This window comes from Triturus cristatus, chromosome 12, assembly GCF_964204655.1.
Source record: "Triturus cristatus chromosome 12, aTriCri1.1, whole genome shotgun sequence".
NCBI lineage: Eukaryota > Metazoa > Chordata > Amphibia > Caudata > Salamandridae > Triturus > Triturus cristatus.
In genome coordinates, this window is record NC_140595.1 from 739,814,214 (window position 1) to 739,839,478 (window position 25,265).

General features: G+C 39.7%; 1 protein-coding gene across 7 annotated transcripts in view; it reads left to right on the top strand.

Annotated features, from left to right (window-relative positions):
* Positions 1–25,265, top strand: part of LOC146782640 (uncharacterized) — a 292,768-nt gene that overhangs the window by 59,299 nt on the left and 208,204 nt on the right. The window lies entirely within an intron of this gene.

Below are 25,265 nucleotides of genomic sequence, written 5' to 3' on the forward strand. Positions count from 1 at the left end.
CCATTTATTTGCAGACAGTAATTTCCCTGATGAGGAATAGTCCAAATCGGTGGAGATTTCCCTTTTTTAACCTTATCACTAAGGCTAGTGACATAATGGGTGAGGTTCCAGTTTGTGTACGCTCTTCTTTCGTCAACGGAAATCTTACTATTTTCCATGATTTAAGCCATAGTTACCATTCCCTTTATCAATGAACTATGACTAAAATCCGGACCACCAATATATGAACTAACGGATCGTCTGAATTTGCTTTGATAGGCATTAGAGAAGATAACAAAATAAGCCCAAGCAGAACCCTCATAAGAAAACGGGAGGACTAAATATGGCATTCGTTTTTCTGTGGTATGTGGCATAAGTCCACACACCCAACAGTCAGTTGTATTGATAACTAATTGGTGTTGATGTAATAACTGGACAAAGGAATTGTTGTAATATTCAGTTCTTCTAATGAGTTCATTTTGAGGAAGGGTAACACATAGATGTTGAGAGACAGTAGAAGAAGACGAAGAGGTAGAAGGAGAGACAACTTTTTGCTGCAGAGCATAAATAATCCAACTTATAAACGCCAAAAGGATACACAATAATATAATAATACATAAGGTTATACTAAAACGACTGTACATTAATTTACAGAATTCTTTTTTATTTCATCCTTTCTCTCTCTTTTGCCTAATGTAGTTTCCATCTTTCTAAATGGATGCTCACGGCAATCTTCCTTGATCACTTAATTATGATTATCTGCCGTCCTATGACACTGCAAGTCCTGCAGGCCTATTGCCACTACTCAGGTCACAACCAAGACTCCTACCGTGACCCTGCAACCGGGATAGAATACTACATAGGAGAGAGAAAATCTTAAGTGTTCTTTGGTCTAGGTCTTAGATTATAATGTTCTTTATCAGGTACAGTTTGGTCTCGGAACAATGTTCGCCGATTTGTCGTATTCAAGAGACGATGTGGTGTTATCGCTTCCTGAAGAATGTCGTCGTCCTCTTTCTCAGACAATGTTCCATTCAGGCGTGCATCGCTAAAAGGTACAAATCGTGGAACCTTCTCACTCTCAGAGTCACCAATGCCCCTACACACCCATTGATCGAAGGGTAGAGGCAAAGGCACTTTCTTACAATGCACGCCGTGAATCCAATTTTTATTTCCTTCGACTTTGACTGCTGTTCTCGTGACCAAAAGTACCAAACGAGGCTCCCTCCACCTGGGCTCCAAATTTTTCGTCCGTTGGAAATTCTTTATGCAAACCCAGTCACCTGGTCGGATGGAATGACCTGGGTCTGTGGAAGCCTCCGGCAAAGTACTCTGTACCTGTTGATGGAGAACACGCTATTTAGTTGTAAGTTCATGCAAGTAGTCCATCAACATTGGATATGGCAAGTCTGAGTATTTCTTAGGGCGAGGGACTCCCCATATATTAGCTGAGCATCCAAAGACCACCTCGTAAGGGCTGAGTCCCAAACGAGAGTGCACAGCAGTTCTGGTGGACAGGAGAGCCAGTGGTAAAGCATCGGGCCAATTAAGTCCTGTACTAGCCTGTACTTTCGCTAGTTTGAGTTTCAAAGTTCCGTTGTAACATTCCACTAAACCCGCTGACTGTGGATGGTTTGCCGCATGGAACTTTTGCTTGATACCAAGACCCGCACAAACTTTTTGCATGACTTGGCCCACAAATTCGCTCCCATTGTCACTCCAGACAATGCGCGGCAAACCAAACCTGGGGAAAAATTATTTTAGTAGAACTTTGGCTGTGGATAAGGCTGTATTGTCCTTTAGAGGGTATGCTTCGATCCACCTAAAAAAGGCGCATACTACCACCAGAACATATTTGAGATTGTTGCATCGTTCCATGTGAATGTAATCTATCTGCAACATCTCAAATGGATATGTCGGAGGAGCAAAGTGACCCGCTGGAGTTGGGGTTCCCTTTCCCGGATTGTACATCAAACAAACAATGCAATGTTTCACTACATTGTCTGCACACTTTGGGATTCCTTCATTTTGCCACACTGGAGCCAGAAACTTGCATATACCTTTCGCACTTAAGTGGGCTGGACCATGCGCCATAGTAACTACTGGGAGTACATAGGCATCTGGTTACAGCCAACGTTGGTGTTCAGATAATTCCACCCAACAACCCATCTAATCTAACATTCCCGTACTTTCTTTCCACTTACTCAATTCTTTCTCTGTACCCTCTTTCTGAATCAACTTTACACTTTCTACTGTATCTTCATACATTCCTCTTTCTCTGACCCAATTTGCAGGACCCGCCACATACATTGGACTTGTAGCGTCTCTCGCTGTCTTTTTCGCTACTTCATCTGCAAATGCATTTCCTCGGCCAATATCATCTGTAATCTTTTTGTGCGCACTACACTTCACAATTGCTATTTGGGTGGGCAAAGCAAGTGACTCAAGAAGATCAGTCACCAACTGATCATGTTGTATTTTAGTGCCATGTGAAGTAAGGAATCCCCTCTCTTTCCAAAGATGCCCAAAATTGAACGCTACACCAAAGGCGTATTGACTGTCGGTGTACACGTTCACTCTTTTTCCTTTTGACAACACACATGCTCTCGTTAAAGCTATCAGTTCTGCTGCTTGAGCTGAATTGTGTCTGATGCGTGTTGTTTCCACAACTGTATGTAAAGTAGTAACAGCATAGGCTGAAACTGTATCTCCATTAGGCATTTTAAAACAAGAACCATCCACCCATAGAATTCCATCCGGATTCTTTAGCGGCGTATCTTTCAAGTCAATTCTTCCTTTTGTCTCTTCCTCAGTACGGAGGAAACAATCATGTTGCTCCTCAACTCCTTTCTCCTCTGGAAGGGGCAACAGAGTAGCTGGATTTAAGGTATTACATCGTTTGATGTGTACGTGACTAGCCAAAAGCGTCAGCTCGTATCCAGTTAAACGAGCACTCGTAAGATGCTGCGTTTTCGTTCTGTTTAGTAAAGTATCCACTGCATGTGGCACCATAACAATGAGAGTATTTTCTAGCACCACTCCAGCAGACTGTCGAATAGAAATTGCTGCTGCTGCTGTCGCTTTGAGACAACTAGGCAATGCTTTAGCTACGGGATCTAACGTAGCCGAAAAATAGGCACATGGCCGCTGTTTGTCTCCAAATTGCTGTGTTAGAACTGACAACGCACAACCTTCTCTCTCATGGACATAGAGCGTAAAAGGCTTACTGTAATCAGGAGTACCTAGAACAGGAGCGGAACACAGAGCAGTACGTAAATCAGTAAAACTCCTTTGACACTCGTCAGTCCAAGGAAGGGGCTGAGGTGTATCTTTCAAAGTGAGTGCCCACAAAGGCTTGGCCAACAGAGAGAAGTTAGGGATCCATTGCCTACAATAGGAAGTAATACCTAAAAAGGCGCGTACCTCCCTTTGTGTGGATGGCACAGACATTTGCGCAATTGCCTGAATTCGTTCTGGGGTTAATCGTCGTCCCTCTATTGATAGGAGATGACCCAAATAGGTAACCTCTCGACAGACATATTGTAGTTTAGAAGGTGAAAACTTATGATTCAGATTAAACAAATGGCGTAACAATGCAACAGTCACATTTTTGCAAATATCTTCTGAATTAGCAGCGATTAACAAGTCGTCCATGTACTGAATAAGAGCAGCACCAGACGGCAAATGAAAAGTATCAAGATGACATTTTAAAGCTTGGCTGTAAATAGTGAGACTTTCACAATAGCCCTGAGGTGCGCGCTTGAACAGGAAGCTTCGGCCTCCAAGAGAGAAGCCAACAGGAAATTGTGGTACAACAATTTTGTTTACCTCCCGAAGATCAATTACGAAACGATATACAGGTGGCTGAGAAGGATCAGTGCGTTTAAGAACAGGAAGAATAGGACTATTGCATATGTTTCCTCTCGTTTCTTCAACCACACCCTTCTGAATCAAATCATGAATGATTTCCAAAAGTGCTTTTTCACCTTCAGTGGAAATTCTATACTGCGGAATACGTGGCAATTCAACATTAGGCTTGAAAGTGACAACATAAGGTGGAATCTCAAGACAACCCACATCGTTCGGACCCGTGGCCCAAAGCGTTGCCGGAAGAGAAAGCAATTCAGGTGGAAACTGATCTTTGGACAAATACATTGGAAAAATCTGTTTCTGTCCTAAAGTGAGATGTACACCAGAAGGAGAACAATATATCGTAGCATGCATTCTTTTCAATAAGTCCAGACCCAACAGATTCTCACCGCAACCATTCATCAAAAGAAGCGGAGCTTCCAAATCATAATGGCCAATTGAAATAGGCAAAGGGCAAGAAACCGGATTACGAATAGGGGCGCCAGAAAATCCTACAGATACATTTGTTAAGCCAGACAAAGGTGCCCCAGGGAGTTTAGAATGAATGATAGAACTTCTCATCGCACCAGTATCTAGAAGAAATGGCTCTCAAACACCCATTGTAGTGACACTAACATAAGGTCCATTCTGATCTACTGGAACCGACACAACTTCCTTACTTTGTCCATGGCTGTCCTAGTTAGCATGAAGACTTTCATTCTCGCCTTTAATATAACAATCCTCATTGTAGTACTGTGTAGACCTAACATTTTGCTGATCGAAATAATTCACGGAATTAGAAAGAGGAAGGGAACGGTGTTCTTGAGTCGACATACCTCGACCTCTACCTCTGTTTGCTGACTGGAGGCCAGCACGACCTTGTGGAGCAGATAATGCTTCACTGCGCTGCAATAAAACCGGACAACTATTCTTAAAATGACCTTCTTCTCTACAATAGGCACATTGATTAGGTCCTAACAAAGGTCACGGAATGCATGGCTCAGGTTTTTGATACAATCTCTGAAACTGCGGAGGCTGTTGAAACTGAGGCTGAGCATAGCGAGGAGGATAAGCTTGTTGCAAGAGAACCTTCGTTTTCAATTCTTCCGTCTTTTTCTCTTGTTTTTCTTTTTCTTCTTTATCTCTCTTTTCATAATATTTTGCAGTAGCCAATATCTGGGCAGAAGAAGAAACAGCCCATGAACTTTCAGAATCTTTCAATTTGTGTGACAGCTCGGGAAGCAAATTAAATACAAATTTGTCCACAAATAATCGCTGTCCACCCTCTGTAGCGATACCTTGACCACTGTGATCAATAAATGTCTCCTCGAAACGAGTAAAGAAATCAGAGACACTTTCCTCTTTCTTTTGTTTGCATGCCGCTAATTTATCCCAATTAACTCTCAATGCAGGCATCATCGTTTTCATTAATGTAATAATCCTACCAGGGAGTTCTGAAATCAAAGCATCAGGCTTCGCACCACCCACTTGGTCTCTATCTGCGGCAGTTATAGTATCCCAATCAGCACCTAATTCCTGTGCGTGATTCTCCTTACGAATCCTAGCCCATAATGTTTGTGGGACTACATTTCTCATCAACATATCGATATCAGCTAGATTCATGATGCAAGCATCAACTGTCTGTGATAATTCTTTATAATAACCCGCAGGGTTTTTACGAGGATCCGGTAAAGTCTGTTTAAGGGCTAAAACTTCAGATCTCTTCCAGGGGACATGTACCTATATACGTTGAAAATGAGCGGGAATAACTGGATTATTACCTTGAGCTGCAACCTCTTCCTTCCATACTGGAGGAACCTCTCTCATGGGATAATTTTTCAGTGTCTGTCTAACCAACGGATCGAAATCCAGGAAAGTCTGAGAGGACAATAAGTTTCTAAAGGAAATAAGTGTCCTTACAGCGTTTTCAACTTTGGAACCCACAATAAGTCCTTTATCAAAGTCAGCCTGAACATCTAACAGACCCTGTGGAACCGAATTCAAATTCACATCCTCCCATTCTTTAATGAGAGTATCACACATTGCATTGAAAGCATATCTTTGCGTAGGCGCATTCCATTGTGAGAAGGTAGGCATAATATCAGGCACACTGTATTGGGGACCCTTTTTGATCCATTTTCGTGCGAGAGATTCCAAATTTTCTCGTTCTTCGGCAGCTGGGAATTGACTACGAGATTGTCTTCAAGAAAAAGCCGGAGATACATTAAAAGCTTCAAAGAAAGGAGATAGAATACCAAAGACAGTGTCCGTGAGTCGCCTACGCACAGACGGAGAATTGGACATGAGGATAGGGGACAAGGTATTAGGCGAACTAACAGAAGGAGAACCGGTAATTGCAGGAGGTGCAGAAGGCAAAGGAGATAGAAGATCAGGAGATGAAGGCAAAGAAGTCGAAGTTAATGGCAAAACCGGCAGAGGCGATAATACTGGAGGAGGCAAATGTGGAAGAGCCGGAGCAGGCGGAGGTACTGATGGCGGCTGAACAGGCTGTAACAACTGGGGTGCATTGGCACCTTGTGCATAGGGCGGAGGCAATCTCAATAAATGAGACATTAGGGGATCTTCTTCTAAATCTTTCTTGTTATCGGAAGGGGAAACAGGCAACACCGGATAGCATTTATCTATCGCCATACGATGCTGTCTCTCTGAAATTTCCATCGAATTATCCATTTCATCATCTTTAAATCGTTGGGCAGCCTGTATAATTGTCATACCCTGAGCTTTCCTATCTCGTTTTGTTTGCTTAATTTCTCTCTGTTTGGCTTCCTTACGCCAAAGGCGGAAAGAGTCAAACATTTTCGGCCGGGCTTTTCTTTTGAATAAAACTGCTTCTAAATTTTCTAGCACATCAGACTCAAAACTACCATTTTCTGGCCATTTTAAAACAGCATCTTTCTTCGTGTATCGGGTCCATGCCTCATTAAAGGCAATGGGGCCAATACCATGTTTTGAATAGAGCTCGTATGTGGGAGTTCCAACCGAAGGAATCAGACAAGAGTCCTCAAGCCGGGAATCCCTATTACAACCAAAGCAACAAAGTTTTCCAAACTTAGTCAGACCAGGCATCTCGTGATTTCACCGGACTGTTCACAAACTTCAAGGGGGTAAAAACTCAGTTTACGCAGCACAAATGCACTTACCCCTCGGCTTCGGCTATTGCAATAGTCGAATCTAAGGACCAAAGAAACAAAGGAACAAAGGACCAAAATTTGTGGGAGCGACCCACCAAATACTTAACTAAGGATGTCTTCTCACGCCAACAGAGGCCCGTCTATCATCTCGCCTTACCATACATTACCAAAGGAAGGGCCAAGGCAGGGCGGCAGTCAGGGCAGCAGTCGTCAGTAGCCGTCAGGAAGGAGTAACCACGCTGAAAAAGACCTTTGGACCACTTTCGACATACAGGGGTCGCTTGACGTGGCTCGCAAATCCTCCAGAATTTTCTTGCGGGGTTCCTCACGACCTTCAGGCAGAACCGGTACCACTGAAGCCGCCCCACGTTGGGCGCCAGTTGAAGAACCAGAACCTTATGGGCCTGGCGGCGCAGGGTACGCCTTAATCTCCGGGGTTCTCCTGCTCAGCTACACAGAGCCACGGGACACTCTGTTAGGCATTAGAAGATCGGATTTATTAGCTGCAGCTAGTACAGTTATCCCAGAAGTACATGAGGTAGGTTCTCAGGAGACTGCCACTTCACTCCGTGGCGCACAATCTCATATAGTACATATGTGAAATATACATTAACCAAATACACACCCAAAACATACAAGAAAGAGCCAATAAGAAAAGTTGGAAAACAGAACAGAACCAATAGGAAAGGTTTGAAAATAAAGTATCAGATAACTCGAAGAAGCCTCTCCTCCGACTGTGTTTGTCACCCCTCCCACGAACTAATTCATTAACAGGTCTGTAACCAACTTGCAGGTGGCGAGATACATTTGTGTGTTTTGGAGGACAGTTGTGAAACGAGAGAATGCTAGCAGAGGACAGCGAAGGCCAGACGATAAGATAAAGTCAGAAGAGAATAGTGTGAACCAACAGATAGTTGAGACGGGGATTAGAAAAACCAGACAGGGATTAATGTACTCGGCCAGTCCTAACACCGGCTTTGTAAATAGAGGCAGAAGGCTTATTTCGACACGAAGCTGCAGGAAAAGCAGAATAGACTTTGTTCGCCGTGCTGCCTGAGTGAGGGCAACACAAAATGGCGGCGGAGCACAAAATGGCGGGTCGATTCGATCACGATCGAAAATCGAATTTTCTCAGTACGATGCACGTTACGCGACGCAGGCGCGCTTCCGCGATGCGTCATGTGCGTGTATGACGGAGTGGGTGTGCGAATCCGGCGAAATATTTTACATTTAAAAAAACATATATATATGTATTTCATGTGAATATTAATTGAAGACAAACTCTAAACTACTCATAAAAGTAATATATTTTTACATTTAATCCTATATTCTTTTTAAATTCAATTTCGCGGATGCGCGCTGGGTGCGTGCTGCCTAAGCGCACGGTGCGTGGATCCCATGTAACCTGAAAAAAAGAGATTTGATTGGTTCATTACACTTCCTGTTCTAACTATTGAAAGACCCCACCCATTTCAATCATTCTTCTTAGACCTTCTTTGGAGGAGCATCTCTTTGCAGAGAAGAAGCTTTTTTTACTAAGTTTTCTCTTAGTTCAAACTTTTTTACAAAACAATGGCTTCAGGGCAGGAGGGATCTCCAGCATCTCAAAATTCTTCTGGTGATGAATTTCTGGCTGAAGCACCACGCCCGGAAAGATATTCATCCATCGTCTGGAAATGTTTTACTTTTCCGGAGGGGCAATCGAAGACCAATGCCACCAAAGTGACATGCAAGATATGTCAAAGAGTGCTCTCCCGTGGCGATCCAGAAAAGAAATACTCATGTGGTACAGCGAGCATGAAAAAACATCTCAAAACCATGCATCGAATAAACTTGGCACGTGAAGAGTGCCAAAGAGTGAGAGTTCTTCCTGGACCTTCACAGACATCATCAGAGCCAAGTACTTCCCGCGTCCATCCATCGGACCAACACTTGGACATCCGTCCTCAGTTTGCCACACTGAAAGTACTCTGCTTGAAGTGTAATGCATTGCTATGCTACGGAGAGCAGTCTATTGACTTAATTTGCAGGATGCAAGAAAGTCATCAGTGTTAGGTTGTTTTTTTTGGGTTTTTTTACCCTGAAAAACCCAAAAAAATATATAAAAGAAAAAAGAAGAAAAAAAAAAATTCTTGTAAGAACTAACTTTCCTGGTTTAAAAAAAGAGCTATATTTGTTTGTAGGTGTGTGAAAGTTTAGATGAATGTATGTGAAGTATGTGATTGACTGAATTAATGTATTAATAGCATATGGTAAATGAATAAGTGCAGAACTATGAGGAAGTGCTGCAGCATCACACAGTAACCTCTTTAACTGCAGTGTGCTGTAGTACTTCCGAAGCACAGGGATGCAACATGTGTACATAAATATGTTGCAAATCTATGCTTCTCCCTGCACGGCTGCTTAAATTGCAGCCATGTGGTGACACAGGCACCCTTGCACCATAGTGCAAGGATGTCTGTGTCATGTGCTGTTTGTTTTTGTGCAGAATGACACACCTTCCTGCACAAAACCAATCAATAAACGCATTTTTCTCCTTCAATGTATGCTGAACATTTTAGCATGCATTGAAGATTTAAAAATGAGGAGAAAAGAAAGCAATTCTCCTTGTTCTGCTTCCGTACACCAATTAGAGAATGGTGCAGCATTCACACACATATCGAGATTTATGATTTCTGATAAATCTGGAGATGTGTCTTGTTCTATGAGTAGTCAGTGCAATCACACACAACAACACTTATAGAACAACCTTTCACCGCAAAGTGGTGCGTATGATGAGGTTGTATTTACATGGAGTAGAAAAAGTACACAGAGCGCCTTTTCCTCTCTTTGTAAATATGAAAGAGTATCTTGCGCAATAACTATGTTACAAAAACTGACATATTTCTGTTTTAAAATTGCTTCCGAATAATTTAAGGTAAGCACAGAGTTTTGTCTGCAAAGATGCTCAATGAAGAATGATTGAAATGACTGCGGTCCTTCGATAGGTACAATGGGAAATATTATGAACCACTCAAATCTGTTTTTTTGCAGGTCACATAATATCCGGTAACAGAGAGATTTCAAAACTGCATCGGTATAAACAGTGTGTTTTAAAAAAGTTTTTCAATTTTTGTAGGTTCTTGCATATCTGCCCATTCTGCATATTTATATTTACTTAAACTTACCTTCACAGTAATAGAAATTAAAAATGGTATACATTTTCTTCAGATTTTTTTTTTGCAATAAAAATTGATGTAAACTGCTTATTTTTTAATTAGGATCTGTAAAGAAAAGAAAAGATAGTTATAACATGTAATAATACATTTTTTACAACACAGCATAATTTCAACAAAATAATTTTTTGCCTTTTTTGCTGTTCTCAGAATATATTACATTTTACTAGAAATTGTGATTTCAATCGTACTCATCACTTAACAGCGGGCAAAAAAAAAACAATCAAAAAGATTGTGTAAAAAAAACCAACATGCTATTCTCAGTAAAATACCACAAGATACAAATCACACATTTATAAAATGCTTATGGCTAACAAAATTTTAAAGGTTTAACTTACAAAAACTGTAAATGTTGTCGCTTAAAAATATTCACCGAGTCAATGAGCACAAAAAAGTCCATAATTCAAACATATACCTTTCCTTGAGGCCAAATGGTATTTTTGCACTCCTTTTTATGTAAATTGTACAATGATAGTCCTATTAAATGATAATAATACATTTCTCAGAGAGTGAATTATCTTCCTAAAACTTTGACTTTAAAAATATTAGGTAGGAATTTAGTAATTCCCTAGGCAAACGTTGTTTGAAAACCAACTGGGAATCATTACAAAGTGTCCAGCCTTTGTCACATTTTAGATAGGCAGTGTAATGTCCAGATGTGGTGGAAGGACCATCATGGAAAATTATTGCAATTGCTACAAAAGTCCTTCCTGATATTGATACTTGTGTTGCTACAAATTGCTTTTTTAAAGTATCCAATTTTCTTCCATCAGCTGTACAACGTTGCATCATTAAAATTATGTATTGTCCATATTTTCTTAAAAATAATGTGGATAGCATTTCTGATTTACATTGGCTACACTCCATGTTTTGATTTGCACCTTTAACTAATTTATTGAAAGAAACTGATTTACAGTCTGCTAATGTTAAATACAGAAATCTTTCAGTGTCTACTTTAGTGGAACATGTATACATGCAATTTTCACAATGATGTTCCCATTTGTAAGAAAGGCCAAAAATATTTTCTATTTCTACACCTTCATTTTCAAAAATGGTAAGCATATACATTAAAAATTCCTGAGCTTCTTGTTGGATATTTTGTGTAAATTGTGTAGAACCAGAACACACATCCAAAAGATTACGAACATCTGAAACAGATTGTATTTTACTTGTATCTGTGGTCAATTTTTCAAAAACAGAATGCAACAGAGAACAAAATCTTTGTTGCCGATTCTGCATAATTTGTTCTTGCAAACCTTCAAGATAAAAAACAACAGTGGCCACTACATTAGCATAGCAGTTGACACCTGAACTATTTTCAAACTGATAACCAACAACCTCTTCAACAGTGTCCAATTTCTTTTTACTTGCAATCACAACATTATCTTGTTCTATTTCCTTCTCAACACCTTCAGAACAGATACTCTTAAACCTTCTTTTTCGACCAACCGCACGCTTTTCAAATACAGGATATTGACCTAAATTTGGAGCATACACCCTTCTTAACCTATTATACTCTTTTAAACAGTGTGCATCTGCAGTAACCTTTGTCTCATCAAAATCAATCAAAAACAAACCAGATAATGTTCTGACTCACGACAAAGCAACATATGCCATACCCTCTTTAAATACAGTAGATCCAATGTTCACCAATGCACTGTCTACACTTATGAATAGTCACTGCATATGCCAGAGAAAATGGAAATTGTTTCCTACGGACATATAAATCTTTAACAAGCAAAAAACAAACTGAACAACAACCAATTTCTGTAACGTCTTCAATCTGATCAAATTTAATTTGAAAAAATTCAATTCCTTCTTTTTTCTGATAATTAACAAAATCTACCACTTTACCCATTGCACCATTAACTAACCCTTTTTCTACATCCAAATTTCGCCTTAAAATTACCCGACAGTTTACACACGCATACAGTGTCTTTTCTAAATCAGCTGTTTTAAGATATATTTTTTTCTAAAGAATCCAGTTTTGTTTTCAACTTTCCTGTCAAAATAATAGTGATTCCTTCATGCTCTATTTTATCGATGGCTTCCATTTTTATAATTTCTTCATTTTCCAGTTTCAATAGTTCTTCGTTGAATATGGAACACTCTCGCAGTGTTGGCATTAAACAGATCACTGATTTATTTTCAGCAATCTTCATGTACACTTTTGCAGGAACTACATTTTCATTTGGAAAGACATTGCAAAGTAATCGACTTTCCAAAGCTTGTTTGACATGTTTTATAAGAATTCCAATTCTAATATCTTGAAGAATACTTCCATATTCAGCATCATTTGCCTGTCGCATATTTGTTGTCAGTTCTTTGTATTCAAAATTAGTCCAAATGTTCACATTACCAACACTACCAAGAGACTTTCTGGTATCTTCATGTGCAAGTGTTTTAAATGCCGGTTGTTCTTTTACCGGAGTGAGTTGCAATAGATCTCCAAAAACTATGACGTGTTTTCCTCCAAATAACATGTCATACTCTGTTTTAAGAATTTGTTGCATTCTTAAATATACAAAGGCAAGCATCAAGTTTGAGACCATGCTCACCTCATCAATAATGAGAAGTTTAATTTTCTTCAAGACTCTTGAAACTTCACAACAAGCTTCTCCAGATAGCTTGTGGTATTCCAATTTGTTCTCATGCTCTACTGGTAGCATTAGTAAACAATGTAAAGTAATTCCTTTAAAGTTATGTGCTGCCAACCCAGTTGGAGCAGTGACAACACAAGACATATGCGACTCAGTTGTTTTCTGCAGATAACTTGTAATTACATTAATTAAGAAACTTTTTCCTGTTCCAGCTTGACCACTCACATACATAGGTTGAAATGATGTACATGAGCACCCTTTCTTTTCATGAAGTAATCCATGGTCAATCTGCTCTTTCACTTGTTGATATATTTGTTTCTGTTCAACATTTAGTTGTTCTACCAAGTTTCCTAACTATTACATCTTCTTGAGCTTGATACATTGCTGTTTCCACCTCATTCATGGCAGTTGCTGCTTCATTTTCAACAATTGGTTGTCCTAGTGGATCTTGACTCAGTGCAGCAGAACTTTGACTGTCTTGAGATCTGTCTCTAGCAATCTCAGCTGCAATTGTAGCTTCTTGATCAATTTCATCATTCAACATTTTCACATAATTTGCAAAAGCACTGCATTGTATGTTATCTTTACAAGCATTAAATGAATCTTCATAGCTCTGAAAATCTCCAAGTAATTCCAGTTCTGAACGCCATGGTTTGAACATTTGCAAAAGGGCTAAATAGTAAAATTCCCTTTTATCAGCAGTGTTGCAACTCAGTTTCCTGTGATTAATTAAATTTCCTTTCCTTTGTTTCACCAGACATCCTTCAGAACCAATAACTGCATATTTTCCATCATTGATGTTCTCTGTAGTATTCCGTTTAAAAGTGTAGTTTTGCAGCACTTCATAGAGACACATGCTCTCAAGATGATGACTTCTGTTCGGGTAATATGTGTCCAACATATTCGTTTTCAAAATATCTGTACTTTCTGGTTCTTTTTCTGCTAAATATTAAATTTTTTGAACAGATTTCAGTACCCGATTTCGCATTCCTGCAAGACCTAGACTCACCCAAATGATTCTTCTACTTTTGGAATATAGATTTGCAGATGATAACCGATCCGAACATTCATATGCTCCAATTTCACGATGCAATAACATCTTCAAACTGAAACTGTATAATCTTTTACTTAGAGTCTTCTCGTGAGAAATCTCTTCCCACATTTCTTTCAATTCCATCTCTTCTGATTTAGTAATGTAGGACGTTACATACCGAGCGACAGCAATGGAATTGTCCACAACATACTGAATATCCATGTTAGCATTCCACATGGATAAAATAACTGGATTGTAGTCATTTATGTATTTTAATTCTTCACTTCTTTTTAAGTTGTAGGTATTTTTCGGAGACTTTCTTGTGATTGTATGTCGCATAGCTGACATAAAACTGTTCACTCTTCCTTTGGATAATACAGGACGTGGAAATCCAAAACGACATTTGGTATAGAACTTATCCTTTGACTTGTACTTTCGTCGACAGTATTTTCCACATCGATGGCTTTGGAATCGTAAGACTTGTTGTTTTAAGTTTTTATGTTCTTTGCTATTGGGCGCAGCACATGTGGCATAATCTTCAATGAAAGACAAAACAGTTTCATCTGAATCTATTCCAAATTTGGGGACGTCCTTGATCCATAACAACATATGTATATGAGGAGCACCTCTTGCTTGATACTCCTTTCTCCAAAAGAAATCCACAACTTCTCCAAGAGGAGGATTCTTTTTATTGCAGATGAAAGACATCAAAGCTTCAAATCTATGCTTGAAATATCTGCATACATTACCAGGATCCAATGAGCACAATTCTCCAGGTGTCTTGTATTCAATATTTTTGATATTGCAATTTGCCTCTCGAAGAAATTCAAGTAAATCATCCCAAGCATACTCAGCACAGCTTAGTGTAACAAACCATGTAGGAGTTCCCAAGTTACGTAGCATACATTTCAGTTCTCCATGATGACGGTACCAATATTCATTAGTCCCTCGCTGACATGCCATCAGATTAATCAACTGAGATTCTAAATGATCATCTCTCTGATGCACTTTATCCATAAAATCATTTGCAGTTACATTTTGCAGATGCATTCCAGTTTTTAAAATGTGATTTACTGCATATGAAAGTCCAGACAGGTCACTTTCAAACAGAAGATGAAACATATATGGGATACATTGTCGAAATCTTGGATCTTCTGCATATAATCGTGTTGTCCGATATTCAGATGCAGGAATCTGCACAGGACGTTCATCATATCGTCCACCTTATCCTGTTGGAAACAACTGCGGAAAACAACGAGGTTCCAAATTCTCTTCCCATACACTCATGGGACTTCCTGTTGCTTTTTTCATTTGGAACAACTCAATCGTATTCCCAATCACCTCTTTGGAATGAAGTGGATGTACACTGTTATGTTCATAGATTTCTTCACATCTGGACATGTCCACTTTTTCAATTTGTCCAGTTAATGTTTCAGTATCTTCTGCTAAATCTATTTCTTCTTCTCCTACAAACACATTTCTATAGTACTCATTATTTTTTAACAGATACAATGATGCCTTTTGCACTTTTCTAACATCTACTAACTCTTGCCAGATTTTCTTATTCTTAGTGGGAACACCATTAACTAGAATGACTAGTGGCTCATTTTCTGCATGGTCTACACCAATAGTTTCAATATTTTTCCTTAAGTCTAACGGTAAATACACAACTCTTCCTTTCAATCCTCTTTGCAACTCTGATGGAGGTAATTTACCTGTTTTAGGTTCCATACGAACAATAGCCTGAAACGGGTGAACACATTGAATGAGAATAGACTCATACGTATTTAAATCTATCCGGTCTGGAGGAATAGCAACCAACTCTAGATTATAATGAATTGCTCTAGCAGGCATTTTATTCTCATATAATTTGTTATAACAATATTTGCAAATACGCTGCTCAGATCCCAAATCAAAACAATCCTCTACCAGCAAATAAGTTGCAAATTCCATCCACTTATCATTATCTTCTATTTCACTTTTTAAATACAGATTGACACCCCTAGTCTGATTTTTATAGTGAGTTCGCCGACAACAAATACAAGAAACATTTGGTCTTTCACCTGAAATTACCTTAAACTTTGTGATTTCATCCTCAATTTTTGTAGTCACAGGTTCTACATTGTCTTCAACATTTTCTTCTACTAATGTCAAAGTTTCTCCACTCTCTTGCTGAGGACCAAAGTAACAAAACTCAATATCCTCACAAACCTTCTTCACATCTGATACTGAGCCACGTAAAAGAGCACTGTTCAACTCATTTAACTTTAGTGCTGGACTTTTCGCATAATACAGTCTTCTCACTAACTTCCGCATTTGAGTATGATGTACTGCCAGCATCCTGAAATGGTGAAAAACACGTTCACAAACTATCCTAGAAAGACAAGGCAGAGAATGACCTTGCAAACCAGTATTTTTTCTCACTCTGCAAGGGTCTAGTCCTTGCAACACCTTAATCTTTTGTTTAACACTTTTTTTAGTATATGCTCGTAAAAAACTACATAATTTATCAATAGATTCCTGTCGTACACTACAAATACTACTGCAATCCCATGTATACACAGGGTGTTTAGGACGTCTCCCTAGAACTTCATCAGCTATCACTTCTTCTGCATTTCTTTAAACCATTTTCTCTTTCTCAATTGGACAACCATCTCTAACTTCGTAACCTCTACTACTGGTGTCAACTGCAATCAGCAATTTTTTGCTCTGTAAATAACTCTCTTCATTAAAGAAAGGCTCTGAACTGGAACTGTGTTTCCGTTCACCCCAAAAAAATCACAATTTTTTTTTTCTATTAATTACTCTTTTCCTCCTACTTTTGGCCTTCATTAAATTGATTGGTTTATCTAGTGATCGAATTCTGTTTAATACGAAAATGAATAGTTTCCTTTTTACTTCCAAAGCCTTTTCAACAATGTTTTCAATATGCTTCTTCTTTTTATAAAATAGAGCTCTATTTTTATATTTCTTCACATCTTTCAGCAAATTATGTACTACTCTCTTGTAAAATATTTTTTTTCGTAATTCCTTACACTGATTTTGCCTTCTTTTAGCACACATTGTCTCCTTTGACTGAACATTTGTTTTTTTGCTTTTCCTCTTATTTTGAATTTTTTTTGTAGTTGAAACATTCTCCGTGGATTCAGCGTTCTGTACATTCTGTTTCCTCCTACAAACATTTTTAATAAATTGCTTTGTGATCTTACCAGAAGATTTTTTCTTTTTAGCCACATTATCTTGTACAGTCAATACTTTTGGTTGACTTTTCTTCAAGTAATTCTCCTGTCTCTGTTCTTTTCTTTTTCTTTTTTTTTCAGGTATGATTTCTCTATTTTATATCGAAAAACAGTATCTGTAAAAAAGAATCACAAATAAAAGTATATTAATAACTTTCAAATTCATACTATTCGATTACTGTAAAAACACATTTTATATAAAAACTGACTAAGAAACTATAGCCATGATGCACAAGTGTGACTATGGTTAAAACACTACAAGCATAGTAAATACTACTTTGAAGCAGTTCATGCCCTAAAGCCTACCTCACTAAAAGAGTACATGCTAACTGACTGAATGATTACAATACTATTAGGAAACAAACTGGGTGTGTGACAGGGTGTTTCCTAGAAGTGTATGAATACTGACATGGATATTGATGGTGTGAAAGACAAGTGTGTAGGTGATTAGAGACCTACATGCATACTGGACACATGTTTCAATCCATCCATATGTTAAGGCCTGTCGCACTCCAATACTATTTGGATAATGATTAAATGATTAGAGTACTACAAGAAGAGTGCCTGGGTGAGTTTATAAGTGTTCGGGTTTTGGCACAGTGAATGGATTACTCCATGGCGCTGAATGGGTCACTAGAGGACTCCAAGAGGAGTGACAGAGTATTTTCTAGAAGTGTATGAATACTGACTAGGGAATTGAAGGTGTAAAACACAAGTGTGTAGGTGGTTAGAGGACTGCATGCATAGTGGATAGGCATTTGAAGCAATTCATGTGCTAAGGCCTGGATGAATTTATAAATCGTTGACTTTTGGCGCAGCGAATGGATTAGTACATGGTGCTGAATGGGTCACTGGAGGAGTACAAGGGGAGTGATAGGATGTTTGCTGCACTGTATGTATAATGAGTGGGGAATTAAAGGTGTGAAAGACAAGTGTGTAGGTGGTTAGAAGACTGCATGCATACTGGATAGACGTTTGAAGCAATTCATTTGCTAAGGGCTGGCTCAGTGCATGAGTACTTGGGTACTGACTGAATGATTAAAGCACTACAAGGAGACTACCTGGGTGAATGTATAAGTAGTTGCCTTTCGGTGCAGTGAATGGATTAGTACATGGTGCTGAATGGGTCACTGGAGAAGTATAAGGAGAGTGAGAGAGTATTTGCGGGAACTGTATGAATACTGTCTGGGATATTGAAGATGTGAAAGACAAGTATGTAGGTGGCTAGAGACCTACATCCATAATGGATAGACGTTTGAAACAGTCCAAAGAGTAATACTTGGATCACTGCAATACTACCTGACTACTGACTGAATCATTAGACTACTACAAAAAAGAGTGACTCTGTGAATCTTTTTAAGATTTTGGATTCTAGTGCAGTGAATAGGTTAGTACTTACTGCCAAATGAGTCAGTGGAGATGTGCAATTAAAGTGACAGAGTGTTTATTGGAGATTAAAGATACTAACAGAGAAATTGAACGTCTGAAAGGCAATTGTGTTGGTAGTTACAGGCCTCCATGCATACTGGAAACACATTTGAATCAATCCATGTGTTAAGGCCTGCCTCACTCCATTAGTACTTAGGTACTGACTGAATGATTAGACTATTGCAAGAAGCATACCTGGATGAATTTACAAGTGTTTCAGTTTTGGCGCAGTGAATGCTTTACTACATGGTGCTCAATAAGTCACTGGAACACTGCAAGGGGAGTGACAGGATGTTTGCTTAAAGTACATGGATACTCACTGGGGAATTGAAGCTATTAAAGACAAGCGTATAGTGTGTTAGAAGACTGCATGCATACTGCATGGACATTTGTAGCCCTCTATGTGGTAATGCATGGTTCACTGCATGAGTACCTGGAAACTGACTGAATCATTACACTACTGCTAGAAGAGTGCCTGGGTAAAACTGTTAAGTTTTTCAGTTTTGGCACAGTAAAAAGATTAGTACATGGTACTGGATGAGTGCAAGATGAGTGACAAGATGTTTATTGAAGTATATAGATACTGACTAGTTAATTAAAGAAGTGAAAGACAAGTGTGTAGGTGACTAAAGGCCTGTATGCATACTGCATAGGGGTTTCAAGCAGTCCATGTTGTAAGGCCTGGCTCGCTGCATGAGTACTTGGATACTGACTGAATGATAAGAGTACTACAAAGAGAGTGCCTGAGTGAATTTTCAAGTGTTTGGGTTTTGGCAAAGTGAATGGTTTAGTATACGCTACTGAATGGGTCACTGGAGAAGTACATGGGGAGTAACAGAGTGTTTGCTTGAAGTGTATGAATACTGACTGTGGAATTAAAGGTGTGAAAGACAACTGTGTAGATGGTTAGAGGACTGCATGCATAGTGGATAAGCATTTGAATCAATGCATGTGCTAAGGCCTGCCTCACTTAGTTACTACTTGAATATTAACTGAATGTTTACAGTATTGCAAGGACACACCCTGGGTGATTACATAAGCAATGACTGCCTTCTAATTCTAACAATACTTGAGAACAGGAATGTTTTTAAGCAGTTATGCATGTTCAAACATGTGAATTACCCAAATGCTTCTCTCACAGTGGTTCCCAAATGCACACAGACTCACAGTGTGATTCTAGACGAGCAACACTATCCCTAGGAGTTTACCAAAACTCATTCACTACTGTGGAAGGGGTAAGGGTACTGTACACAACCTACATATTTCAGTACTACACTTTACTGTCAATGCCTGACTCATTTTATCAATGCATAAGCAATGACTGGCTTCTAATGCTACTAAAACTTGACAACATGACAGGTTTTAAAACAGTTATCTGTCAGCAAATACATGATGTTACCAAATGCTTCTCTCACAATCCTTACCCAAATGCACACAGACTCACAGTGTGAGTTTAGGCAAGCAACACTATCCTAGGAGTTTACCAAAACTCATTCACTAGTGTAGAAGGGGTAAGAATACTGTACACAATCTACATATTTAAGTACTGCACTTTAGTGTCAAAGCCTGACTCATTTTCTCAATCCATAAGCAAAGACTGGCTTCTAATGCTACTAAAACATGACAACATGACAGGTTTTAAAACAGTTATCTGTCAGCAAATACATGTTACCAAATGCTTCTCTCACAGTGGTTCCCAAATGCACACAGACTCACAGTGTGATTCTAGACAAGCAACACTATCCCTAGGAGTTTACCAAAACTCATTCACTACTGTGCAAGGGGTAAGGGGACTGCACACAATCTACATATTTAAGTACTGCACTTTAGTGTCAAAGCCTAACTCATTTTATCAAAGCATAAGCAAAGACTGGCTTCTAATGCTACTAAAGCTTGACAACATGGCAGGTTTTAAAACAGTTATCTGCCAGAAAATACATGATGTTCCCAAATGCTTCTCTCACAGTGGTTCCCAAATGCACACTGACTCACAGTGTGATTCTAGACAAGCAACACTATCCCTAGGAGTTTACCAAAATGCATTCACTACTGTGCAAGGGGTAAGGGGACTGCACACAATCTACATATTTAAGTACTGCACTTTAGTGTCAAAGCTTAACTCATTTAATCAAAGCATAAGCAAAGACTGGCTTCTAATGCTACTAAAACATGACAACATGACAGGTTTTAAAACAGTCTTCTGTCAGCAAATACATGATGTTACCAAATTCTTCTCTAACAATGGTTACCCAAATGCACACAGACGCACAGTGTGATTCTAGACAAACAACACTGTCCCTAGGAGTTTACCAAAACACATTTCTTAATCTACGAATACTACATTTTAGTGTAGAAACATGACTCATTTTGCAAATTCATAAACAATGACTGATTTCTAATTGTACCAAAATATAAGAACAGCAGAGTTATCTTTCCGCAAACACAGGAAAAACACAAATGCTTATCACAGAATGGGTTCTACATGCACACACACTGTCAATAAGATTGTAGACAAAAAAAGTACTCCCTGCACTTTAGCAGGAGAAATACATTAGTCTGATTAAAATCAAAATAGTCTACATACATCCCCTCACAATTAAATAACTCACCTTTCAAGTTGTTTTGTAGATTAAGAAGTATATCAGTCACACACCAGATTTTCTTATACAGAATCTCTGCACTGTGCACCTCTCAGCAAAACCAAAGAATGGCAAAGTTTCCCTCTCATTTTCCATACATATACATGTAAACATCAAATCACATTCCTTCCCACATAAATTCAAAAGCAAACACACATTTCTAGTGGTTAAACATTTCAACCCTTTCCAAATAACATAAATTTGAACCCTACCCCCAATCTGCCTTCTGCCTGTTACAATAGCAACAGGTCATGGAACACTGAACTGAGCACACAGGTCACAAGTTCAGCACACAAGGTTGCTAATCAAAACTGCAAGTGTGCTTGACTTTTCAACATATCAGCTTATAATATATAATGTTCCTTTCACACACTTTTTGTTAACCAATAAGAATCATGCGTTTAAAAAACAGAAACATGCACCCTACCTTTCAATGTAGAAGGTTGTCAAACATCCAATGATTTCTTGTCTTTTTTCAAAACTGCATCTTAGCCACCATTTTAGAAAAATCTTACTTTTCAAGCTGCCATTTCATTTACAGAGACCTTCTGAGTGCATCCAGACCTCCCTTCAAGATGCCTAGAGTGTGGATTGTGGGACACAGCTATATTTTCTGGAGCCAAAGGTATGCAGAAAACGGAGGCATTCACAAAGGCCTAGGTTTGCCAAATGTAGACATTAAATTGATTGGACAGAGAGGGTTAAAGTGGCACCAATTGATGCCATTGGTAAAAACCTTTATGCATATCCAACACCCTGACCTCATAATAGTGCACTGTGGTGGCAATGACCTAGGCACTTTGACTGGGGTAGGTCTAGAAATGCTTATGAAGGACACCTTTGCAGAATTGTTTTCACTTTTTCCCAAAACTGCCTTTGTGTATTCTAACATATGCCGAAGGCAGAAGTGGAACTGGTCCAAGCTAGGAAACATGTGAATAAATCTGTTTCTACTTTTCTCCGAGACTATAGAATGGGGTCCATTTACAATAACAATCTGCGCTTTCATATGCAAGAGATGTATAGGAGAGATGGAGTACACTTTACTGATGAAGGAAACAGAGTCTGTATAGGTACTTACTTATAAGTACCAAAAACTCTCGATGAACACAACTGCTCTTTTTAGAGCCACTCAAGAACAAAACACTTAAGCTAGATGTTTATCCCAAAAATTTCAGTTTTTTATTCCTTGGATCCGCGCACCCAACGCGTTAGGAACCGCGCACCCAATGCGAGAGGAACCGTGCACCCAACGCATTAGGATACGCGACTCCTAATTTTACCGTAAAAAAGAAATAAATAGCCCCTATCACTAATTTTTATTATCCCCGGGGACCCCATCCCCCGGGGCTTATAAAATACGTTGGAGACCATGGGGGGAGCCCCAACGCCCCCACGGTCCCAGCCGGCTCCCCGCGTCCTTCGGGAGCTGGCATTGCTTTTCACATGGGAAGCTGCTGACATGCAGCTCCCTGTGTGTAAAAGCAATATCGTTTGGATTTTGAAAGAGAGAGCAGGTTTCCCTAACAAAGTTTGCTATGGGAGGGCGGGAGACTCCCGCCCTCTCATAGCAAACAACAGTGTCCTGGGGGTGGGCACCCCAGGACACTGTAGGAGCCGGCCCTGGGGGGTGGCGGTCCCCAGGGCTTTCGAGGGCTCCAGGAGGGAGACCACTCAGCCCCCCTCCCCCTATTAATGTATAACCATTTTGCCCCCGGGATTTGGGCCACCCTGGGGCTAATTTTTTGGGGGTTTTTTTCCGGCCGGATCCGCGCACCTTGGGCGCATTTCGACGATTTTTTTTTTTTTAAAGTTTTTAAAAGGGTGCCCCAGGGGTCCTTCTGGGACCCCCTAAGCAACACTAGAGGGTCAGAGTATTTCTACCCTGCCCCCTTTATATGTTTTAAACACTTATTCCCCTTACTTCTTCAGCCTCGCTTCTACCGAGGCACAATATGGCTGCCAACAGTTCCTGGTTTCGAATGTAGACAGACACTCGACTGCCAATTAGCATTCAGCGCGTGATCGGGAGGGTGCGTGCTCGGTTCGGGGAGGGTGCGCTTAGGGTGCGCGGATCCTCCGAGGCCATAGATATATCTATCTTTTTTAGTCTAATTTTCTCAGGAACTACTGAACAGATTTACACCATTTATGCAAAAGGCACGAGTCTGAACTGAGGACTACCTCTTTGCCAAATTTGGTGTAATTCCATTCAGCAGTTCGGGCTGTAGCTGCGTCAACAGGTCCTATGGGAAATTACATGGGGAAAACACGTTTTGGGACCCCCCTTTTTTCTCGGCCCCCGCTTGACGAATCACCACGAAACTTTCAGGATAGGAGTGGACCGGAGCTGGCCAAAAGTTTGGAAAATGTTCAACCTCCATTTAGGACTGTGGCCTGTGTGGCCACCTCAGTCCAACTGTGCTCATGTTTAAATAACCCAACCCTTTCCTCCTTCACACTTGGAGCATGGGCTTGGCCTGATAGTATGCAGACACAGTCATATGCACACAAGGATCCTATGTTATTAAAAATGCACATAATAAATGTCTGTTGTGCATGAGGGCAACATCCCTTGCATAGCTTGGTGCTCCTTGGTAAATATATTGGAGGTAAATTTGAATTTATCTATATGTTGCTGATTTTTGCCATTCTGCTGCTTCTTTTCAGTGAAAGAAAAAAAGTTGCTCACATGCAACTCCCTCTGTTAGCCTCCAAAATTAATTAAAAGTATCAAAGTTGTCTGCAAGGTGAGTAGGAGATAACCTTCTCCCTCTATGCTTCATCAGTGATTTGTACACCTAGGTGCAAAGGAATGGGGAAACAAAGGCAGGAGAAAACTTTTACACAGATGCCCCCTTCTGGGACAAAAAGTGGGTATGTCATTTGGCAGCCTCTAAAGAAACCTCCTGCATTTGTGATATTTCATACAGTAGGAAATGTGGGCACAGGTAGGTAACATTTGGGATTGGTAGACATAAGTCTTAAAATTGTCAAAAAGGATCAGAGATTTAATTTTATTGTGCTAATTTGGGTCCTGTTGCTGTATAGCAGTTTTGGATTTTGGGGCCATCACTGAACTGCACCAGTGTCTACCCCTGAAATGAACCTCCCTGCCAGTATTTCTGAATTAATTATTCCAATTTACCCTTGGTGCCAATAGACTGCTGTGCCTGCTGTCGGTGCCCACCCTTCCTGCTGTGGCCTCATGTTTCAGGACACCTTTCTGGTTTTATGTGTAGTTCAAGAGTGCAGAATGAACACAGGGGCCAATGATTTGCAGTGGACGCTTCAAATAGTGAAGACCTCAGTTTCTCTGAGTTGCTGAAAGCAAATGCTGCAAAACATCAGCTGGGGAATTTATGAAAATTGTATAATGTTATCTACTCAGAACTCTCAATAGACTGAAGTCAGGTCCAGAGAAGATATGTCCCTGAGCTTTGTTAGCACTTCTACATAGCAAGAACGTACCCATCTTTTCAAAGACCTCCTCATGAGCTGTCACTTGCTCTATCCAAGGGCAGAAGGCCTGCTAAATCTCTACCTGACCTGCTATCTCTAGTTGCTGGAGCTAGAATAGCTCTGCAAGTCCCAGAGAATTCTGACAGACTGAGAAGCTATGCACCACATCCGATGACCTTGCATTCCTGCATTCTCCAACAGGAGTCATGTTTAACTACATTAACTCTTTGATCTACTTTCTTCAGTATTCAGCTCTATGAACAGTCTGCCAGTGTATCTCCATGGAGATGCAGACATAGTTTCAGTAACCTCTTTACCAGTGACTACTGAGCTCTACTTAAGTGGCAAGGATCATTTGTTTCACTGGGGTAAACGTCCAAGGCCTATTCCATCAGGTGTAATCATGAGGCACTCCAAGTGTGGCCCAACTACTACTGAGACATCATACATGGACAGCTTTTTCATAACATTTTAGCCATCCCCATTTAATATCAATGGATTCTCTAGACCTTGATATTAGCTGTGGCTCCCATTTTCCTATATACATTCTTAAAAGTTCTACCACAAACTTTCACAAACAATTTAATCTTTTTTATGAAGTTGAGTTGGACGTCAAATTATTTACTCTTTGATCTATATTCCTTATTCCATTTGTTGATCCTTGAACCA